Raw genomic sequence first — 8,001 nt, 5'->3', positions numbered from 1 at the left:
ACTCCTCTCACTCTCATAACACTCCTCTTAACTTCTCTCACTCACACAACACTCCTCTTAACTCCTCTCACTCTTACAACACTCCTCTTAACTTCTTTCACTCACACAACACTCCTCTTAACTCCTCTCACTCACTCAACACTCCCCTAAACACTCTCACTCACACAACACTCCTCTTAACTCCTCTCACTCTCACAACACTCCTCTTAACTCCTCTCACTCACACAACGCTCCTCTTAACTTCTCTCACTCACACAACACTCCTCTTAACTCCTCTCACTCACACAACACTCCTCTTAACTCCTCTCACTCACACAACACTCCTCTTAACTTCTCTCACTCACACAACGCTCCTCTTAACTCCTCTCACTCTCATAACACTCCTCTTAACTTCTCTCACTCACACAACACTCCTCTTAACTCCTCTCACTCTCACAACACTCCTCTTAACTCCTCTCACTCACACAACGCTCCTCTTAACTTCTCTCACTCACACAACACTCCTCTTAACTCCTCTCACTCACACAACACTCCTCTTAACTCCTCTCACTCACACAACGCTCCTCTTACCTTCTCTCACTCACACAACACTCCTAACTCCTCTCACTCACACAACACTCCTCTTAACTCCTCTCACTCACACAGCACTCCTCTTAACTCCTCTCACTCACACAACACTCCTCTTAACTTCTCTCTGGTTACTTTCACTTAAAATAAAATATCAGCAATGTTGATTGCCAAACTGTACAAATGACTTATTTTCTCTAGAACAACCAGTTCATCAACAATTGTGTTGTTTTTTTTTTCAATAGGAAACTAAACAATGATCAGACTGATCCCTCACTGGCCAACCAGTGGTCAACTGTCATGTATCAACCCTTTGTGATGCCTCCAGTCCAAACATGCACAGTGCACACTAGACAGACTTCCGAAAGGTGTTTAGTAACATTATTTTTGTGTGTGTGTGTGTGTTTTCCTTTGTTTTTCTTTTATTTTAATTTCCATAATTTTTTAGTGCTTTGGCGGAGGAGAGAAAGAGAGAGAGAGAGAGAGAGAGAGAGAAGGAACAAAGTTAAGAGATATATGCAAAGATAGCACAAGGTGAGACACACAGAAATTGAGAGACAGAGAGGAAAGAGAGAAAGTGTGTGTGTGTGTGTGTGTGTGTGTGTGTGTGTGTGTGTGTGTGTGCGTGCGTGCATGTGAGTGTGTGTGTGTTTGCATGTGCATGTGTGTGTCTGTGTGCGTCTGTGTGTGTTTGTGCGTGTGTCTGTGTGCGTGTGTTTGCGTGTGTGTACGTATGTGTGTGCGGGTCCGTGCGTGCATGTGTGTGTTTGTGTGTCCGTGCGTGCATGTGTGTGCTTGCATGTGTGTGTGTCTGTCTGTTGGTGTGTGCATGCATGTGTGTGTGTTAGCGTGTGTGTGCGTGTGTATGTGTTTGCATGTGCGTGTGCGTGTGTGTGTGTGATACAGAATATGAGACCAAAAGCATAAAAAACATCCAAACCCCCCCATCATCCCACAGACAGACAGTAAAACAGACAGACAGACAAGCAGGCAGTAAACAGACAGACAGACAGACAGTCAAGCAGGCAGAAAGTAAAACACACAGACAGACAGACAGTAAAACAGACAGACAGACAAGCAGGCAGCAAACAGACAGACAGACAGACAGAAAGTGAAACAGACAGACAGTAAAATAGACAGACAGACAGTACACCAGACAGACAGAGAGTAAAACAGACAGTATTGTTTAAGACAAAAAGCTGGTCTTTGGGCATCCCTACATAACAATATGCATACTGTAACAAAGGCAGACAATATTCCCTACACAACAATATGAATACCAAAACACAGCGAGGGAAAGACTGTAAGCTTTCTCATTATTGTAAATATTTATGATCACAACAGAAACATAATGTGTGTAGAGTATTGCAGTGTAGCGTAAAGCAGTAATTAGGTCACTTCACACAACAGAAAAAAAGTAGAATCCAGTAGAATTCTGACAAACTTATGCTTATGCAGTTGAATTATTGTTTTATGCAACATGTTGACTGCATTTAATGCTTTGGCAACACAACTGCCACTGCATTCAACCTTAACCTATCGAAATTCAATGAAAATGAAATAAACTTTTCTTTATGTCTTTTTCATCCTCAGTCACTCTCTCACTGACACAGTTACTCACTCACTGACACAGAGTCACTCTCTCACTGACACAGAGTCACTCTCTCACTGACACAGAGTCACTCACTCACTGATACAGAGTCACTCTCTCACTGATACAGAGTCACTCACTCACTCACTCACACAGAGTCACTCACTCACTGATACAGAGTCACTCACTCACTCACTCACACAGAGTCACTCTCTCACTGACACAGAGTCACTCACTCACTCACACAGAGTCACTCACTCACTCACACAGAGTCACTCTCTCACTGACACAGAGTCACTCTCTCACTGACACAGAGTCACTCTCTCACTGACACAGAGTCACTCACTCACTCACACAGAGTCACTCACTCACTCACACAGAGTCACTCACTCACTGATACAGAGTCACTCACTCACTCACACAGAGTCACTCTCTCACTCACACAGAGTCACTCACTCACTGATACAGAGTCACTCTCTCACTGACACAGAGTCACTCTCTCACTGACACAGAGTCACTCACTCACTGACACAGAGTCACTCACTCACTGACACAGAGTCACTCACTCACTCACACAGAGTCACTCACTCACTCACTCACTCACTCACACAGAGTCACTCACTCACTGATACAGAGTCACTCTCTCACTGATACAGAGTCACTCACTCACTGACACAGAGTCACTCTCTCACTCACACAGAGTCACTCACTCACTGACACAGAGTCACTCTCTCACTGATACAGAGTCACTCTCTCACTGACACAGAGTCACTCACTCACTGACACAGAGTCACTCACTCACTCACACAGAGTCACTCACTCACTCACACAGAGTCACTCACTCACTGATACAGAGTCACTCTCTCACTGATACAGAGTCACTCTCTCACTGACACAGAGTCACTCACTCACTGACACAGAGTCACTCACTCACTGACACAGACTCACTCTCTCACTCACACAGACTCACTCACTCACTGATACAGAGTCACTCTCTCACTGATACAGAGTCACTCTCTCACTGACACAGAGTCACTCACTCACTGACACAGAGTCACTCACTCACTGACACAGAGTCACTCTCTCATTGACACAGAGTCACTCTCTCACTCACACAGAGTCACTCACTCACTGACACAGAGTCACTCACTCACTGACACAGAGTCACTCACTCACTCACACAGAGTCACTCTCTCACTGACACAGAGTCACTCTCTCATTGACACAGAGTCACTCACTAACATTGCTGATATTATGTAGAGAACTACTGGCTGAAATGAATAATTAATTTATCTTCCACCAGTTAGGCACAAACATATAATCAAAAACATAAGGTGTCTCATCAATGTCTCATTTTAATTGAAAATATAACAGGGGAGCGTCAGAGGAAAAACATAATCACGAAAGGATCAATTAAAATGATGAAAATGTCAATTAAAATGATGAAAATGTCAACCTATATTTGAAAATGTTGAATCCATCTCCTCTATTTACCATCTGCAGCTACAAACCTTTTCCTAAATCCATCTACCACGCCACCTCATGCCTACAGTAACGATTTCTGATATATGCCATGAGTGAAATCAAACTGCCTTCAGGAGCATTTCCCACAGTGAGCTTTAACCCTCTCTCAAGGGGAAATGAATTTCCCCTCTGTGAGGTGGTTGCTCATTCAGATATAAAGTTGCTTTCAGTCTGATTATTATTAATTATTATTATTATTAATATTCACATTATTAAATGTATGTAAGTGCAGATACAGTGACTTGGCCAGTGTGCAATTTACTCACGGAATGTGAAGTGAAGTCTTTCAGACTCAAGGCCTATCCTGAAGACCTGCATCAGTCACCCTGTTTCACTCTCACTCACTCATTATCTAAGCCAATTACCCTGATTAGGGTTGTGGGGGGTGCTGGAGTCTATCCCAGCGTTCATAGGGCGAAAGGTGGAGAAACACCCTGGGCAGGTCACCAGTCTGTTGCAGGGCAGACACACATACAAACACACTCACATTCATACCTAGGGGCAAATTAGTGTCTCCAATTTGCCAAACCTGCATGTCTTTGGACGGTGGGAGGAAACCCATGCAGACACAGGGAGAACATGCGAACTCCACACAGGGAGGACCCTGGCTGCCTGGCCCGGAACTGAACCTGAGACCTTTTAGCTGTGAATGACAGCGCTACCTACTGCACCACTGTGCCCCCACCCTGTTTCAGTTCATTTAAAATGCCACATTTGTTGCACAGTGTGAGTGTTGTGTGTGTGAGTGTTGTGTGTGTGAGTGTTGTGTGTGTGAGTGTTCTGCACATATATCTGCACGGTGTGAGTGTTGTTTGCGTGTGTTGTGTGTGTGTGTGTGTGTTGTGTGTGTGAGTGTTGTGTGCGTGTGTGTGTTGTGTGCGTGTGTTGTGTGAGTGTTGTGTGTGTGAGTGTTGTGTGTGTGAGTGTTGTGTGCGTGTGTTGTGTGAGTGTTGTGTGTGTGAGTGTTGTGTGTGTGAGTGTTGTGTGTGTGAGTGTTCTGCACATATATCTGCACGGTGTGAGTGTTGTTTGCGTGTGTTGTGTGTGTGCGTGTGTGTGTTGTGTGCGTGTGTTGTGTGAGTGTTGTGTGTGTGAGTGTTCTGCACATATATCTGCACAGTGTGAGTGTTGCATGTGTGTGTGTTGCGTGCATGAGTGTTCTCTATGTACATCTGATTACTTCCTGCATATGAGTAAGTATTGTTATGTTACAGGCATGATGTCAACGTGTAAATTTAGGCTATTTGTACGAGGGTTTAATAGTAGGCCTGTGTATGTATATGCTACTGTGTCACATCTATGTGTATACGTGTTTAAAATGAGTATACGGTTCAGGTATATGTACGTATGAGTTTGCCATGTGTACATCTGCACCAAAATTTTGATACGAGTCCTAAAACGGTAAAATGTCGTAATTCAGTCACAAACCAGGTTAGACTTTCCACTTAAAACTAAGTCCAATTTAAATGTGAAAACACTGAGTAACTCTTTTGTAATTATAGATTTTCATCCAATTTTGATCGTTAGATATTGTCTTAGCGGCATACTTTTATTTCGCTGGGGGGTTTTTTCACGCCCTGAATTCTAAAGCCTTGTTTTCCTCGTTCCACTGAATTTTCTCTGGTCGAAACGAAACCCACTTCGTTGCTGAATAAATAAACATTTGCACAAATAAATAAATAAAAGTGTTTGCACGGTTCAAACGTGTAGTATCACACTGTCTCTTTTACCGCTGCGAGAATTCTGACTGCTTCAAGTTCAACTTCTGCTCAAAATGTACGTTCTAAATCAAAGCAGACACCAACACCAGCACAACTCTGAACCCCACTTGCTTTTCTGACAAAGATTAATTCAAACTTGATGAGGATACTGACAAATACAACGCCTCGAGAACTGGTAGAGTTATCGCTCAGATGATGTCGCAGTTGAAATTGCCTACAGTAGCAGAGGAGCTGTAAGAGCCCGTGGGGTACCGAACGGGGAACACAAGTATATTTCCGTCTCTTAAAACCATCAGAGAACCCATCCTCACCTCGTTTCAAGATTTGCCAGTCAGATCAGTGCTGTTAGTGATTTTTGCCGCCCGTTGCCCGTCTTTTGTGCTAGACTTAAAATGAGAGAGGCGTGTATGAAAAACTTTTTCACGTTGTGTAACTTGCCAGTGTCGGCGTTGTTAGGGATGGAGCAAAAGTCTACAACGAATCTGTGAAAAATCAACCTCACATACAGTAACTTTTACATCTGCCTTGTTTTAAAATGAGCGATTGCCTTTCAGTGGTCGCACAGTAAGTTCAAGTTTAATTTACACTGCGAGCATATGTGGGCCCCATGTGCCAAGTTCATTGCTTGCCAAATGCGCAGTCTCTTTGCACAGGTTACCTAACGTTAGCAGCTTTTGTTTTGGGGTAGTCGTGGTCAACATTTAAACACTACAATGGAGCTATCATACAGATTTTACACAAAATTCCGGTGAGTTCCTACCTGAAGGCAACTTTTCTGGCCCGCTCCTTCACGCTTTTTCATCAGTCCGCCAGTAGTGGAACTCGGATATCTCTTTCTTGATTGTTCTATCACGCCAGTTGAAGTTAGCGGTGGCCAGCCTGAATGCTAGCACGGCAATGCACACACCCACCGCCGCTCCACAACATACAACCGCAGAGAGGGTCGCTTCGCCCCAGCGTTAAACCTTGCGGTATGGTGGCAGCTCCGATTCGGTTCTGTCACTAAACATTCCAGACAACCTGTTATGTTGGCATTGGAACAGCACTTCAGCTTAGAGGTGACTTGATACGTTACAGGACCAAAACATCCTCGAATCCGGTAAATACCGTACGTTTGACGTTAACTCTTATGAGAGGATTGTACATAAGATTGTTCGAACTTGGAGTCCTCGCTTGGAGAAGACAATAAATAATTATGTATGGCCCTAAATAAATGAGTGTTATCGTAATTCCAGCAAATAAAAAAACCGTTGCCTGGCTGCTGTGCGTGCCTCCGCTGTTTTTGATCGGTGTGATAGCCACGGCTGGTGCACGCACCCTGCTTTGCTTGGATCTGATGCTCACAAACTCGTGTGGGGGACAACACCCCCTACACACGCAAAACACGCACGCCTGCTCGCGCGCTCTCTCTCTCTCACTCACACACACACACACACACACGTTCGCACGAGGGGTGTGTCATGACGTCAGAAGCAACGAAGAGGTAAACAACTCGACCCGCGTGACTTTTTTAAAGCCATACTATTTCGTGTTAAGATGTATTTTGTTCGGTCTGAGTAGTTTCGTCGGGTTCTTCGTCTCCAAACACACATTCACATACAAATATACACATGTACACAGAGAGAGAGCGTGCTGTAGTTTGCCTCAAACAGATAATATAAAGCACTGGTTGCCAATTTTCAGAGGTTGGCGTTACTTACAACCCTTATTTTAACTTTACGTAGTAATGTGTTTGTTTAGCTGATTTATTTCATGTTTGTTGTATTGTTGTTATATTATTATACATCATTATTGTTCTGTGTGTGTATATTTGTTCGTATATATACAAGCTTGCTAAAGCTGGGTCCTCTGATTGTGCGTTTGCCTGTGTTGGTGCCACAGAGGAGAATGTATACCAGCCCTCTCTGTGTAAGTGTATTATGGGGGGGAGGGGTGTGTTCATGCATGTGGGTGCGTGTGTGTGTGTGTGAGAGAGAGAGAGAGAGAGAGAGAGTGAATGTAGGGTGGGGTCAAGCCAAGGTCGGGATTAGTTGTAGAAACAGAAAGGATTGAAGAAAAGAGAAGGAAATCGAGTAAGATCCCAGAGAGACAGAGAGAGGAAATCAGTAAAGAGGTGATGGAAAAAGGAAGAGGCCATAGATAAAAAGGGAAGAGAGTGTGTGTGAGATAGAGAGAGTCTGAGAGGCCCTGTCTGGTGTAAATCCCGCCCACTGAAGCCAGCGATATAGACAAGTGAAGAAATGCATGTGTAGAATAGTGTAGAACACTTTGTCACAATCACAGTTATGAGAGAGCAAGGGCAGGAAGACGGAATCTTAAGAGCCCTCACACATGGAAGAGGAGACTGTACAGAGAGAGACAGCCTTTTCACAGACAATCCAACATCTTAAAGAGAGAGTGAAGAGTGGAACAAAGACTTCCTCCTCCTTCAATACATCCCCCTGAAAAGGACCTCTGGTTCGTACACAGACAACCGTTCAATGGCAGACAATGTGTGAAATGTAGACTTCAGCCCAGAGAAAAACATCAAAAACAACACAGTCCTCCAGTGAACAGAATCACTGCAGTCCTCCAGTGAACAGAAACACTGCAGTCCTC

At 44.0% G+C, this 8,001-nt stretch overlaps 1 protein-coding gene across 1 annotated transcript in view; it reads right to left on the bottom strand.

Annotated features, from left to right (window-relative positions):
* vdrb (vitamin D receptor b) overlaps positions 1-6,722 on the bottom strand; it is a 38,659-nt gene extending 31,937 nt beyond the window's left edge. The window contains exon 1 of the mRNA XM_030776127.1: positions 6,164-6,722. The gene's annotated coding sequence lies outside the window, so the exon portion shown is untranslated. The remainder of the gene's footprint in view (positions 1-6,163) is intronic.
* Between the last annotated feature and the right edge of the window lie 1,279 nt (positions 6,723-8,001).

The sequence above is a fragment of the Chanos chanos genome, chromosome 6 (genome assembly GCF_902362185.1).
Source record: "Chanos chanos chromosome 6, fChaCha1.1, whole genome shotgun sequence".
NCBI classification, from domain to species: Eukaryota; Metazoa; Chordata; class Actinopteri; order Gonorynchiformes; family Chanidae; genus Chanos; species Chanos chanos.
The sequence above is the reverse complement of the archived record's forward strand: the minus strand, read 5'-3'. Positions and strand labels throughout refer to the sequence as shown.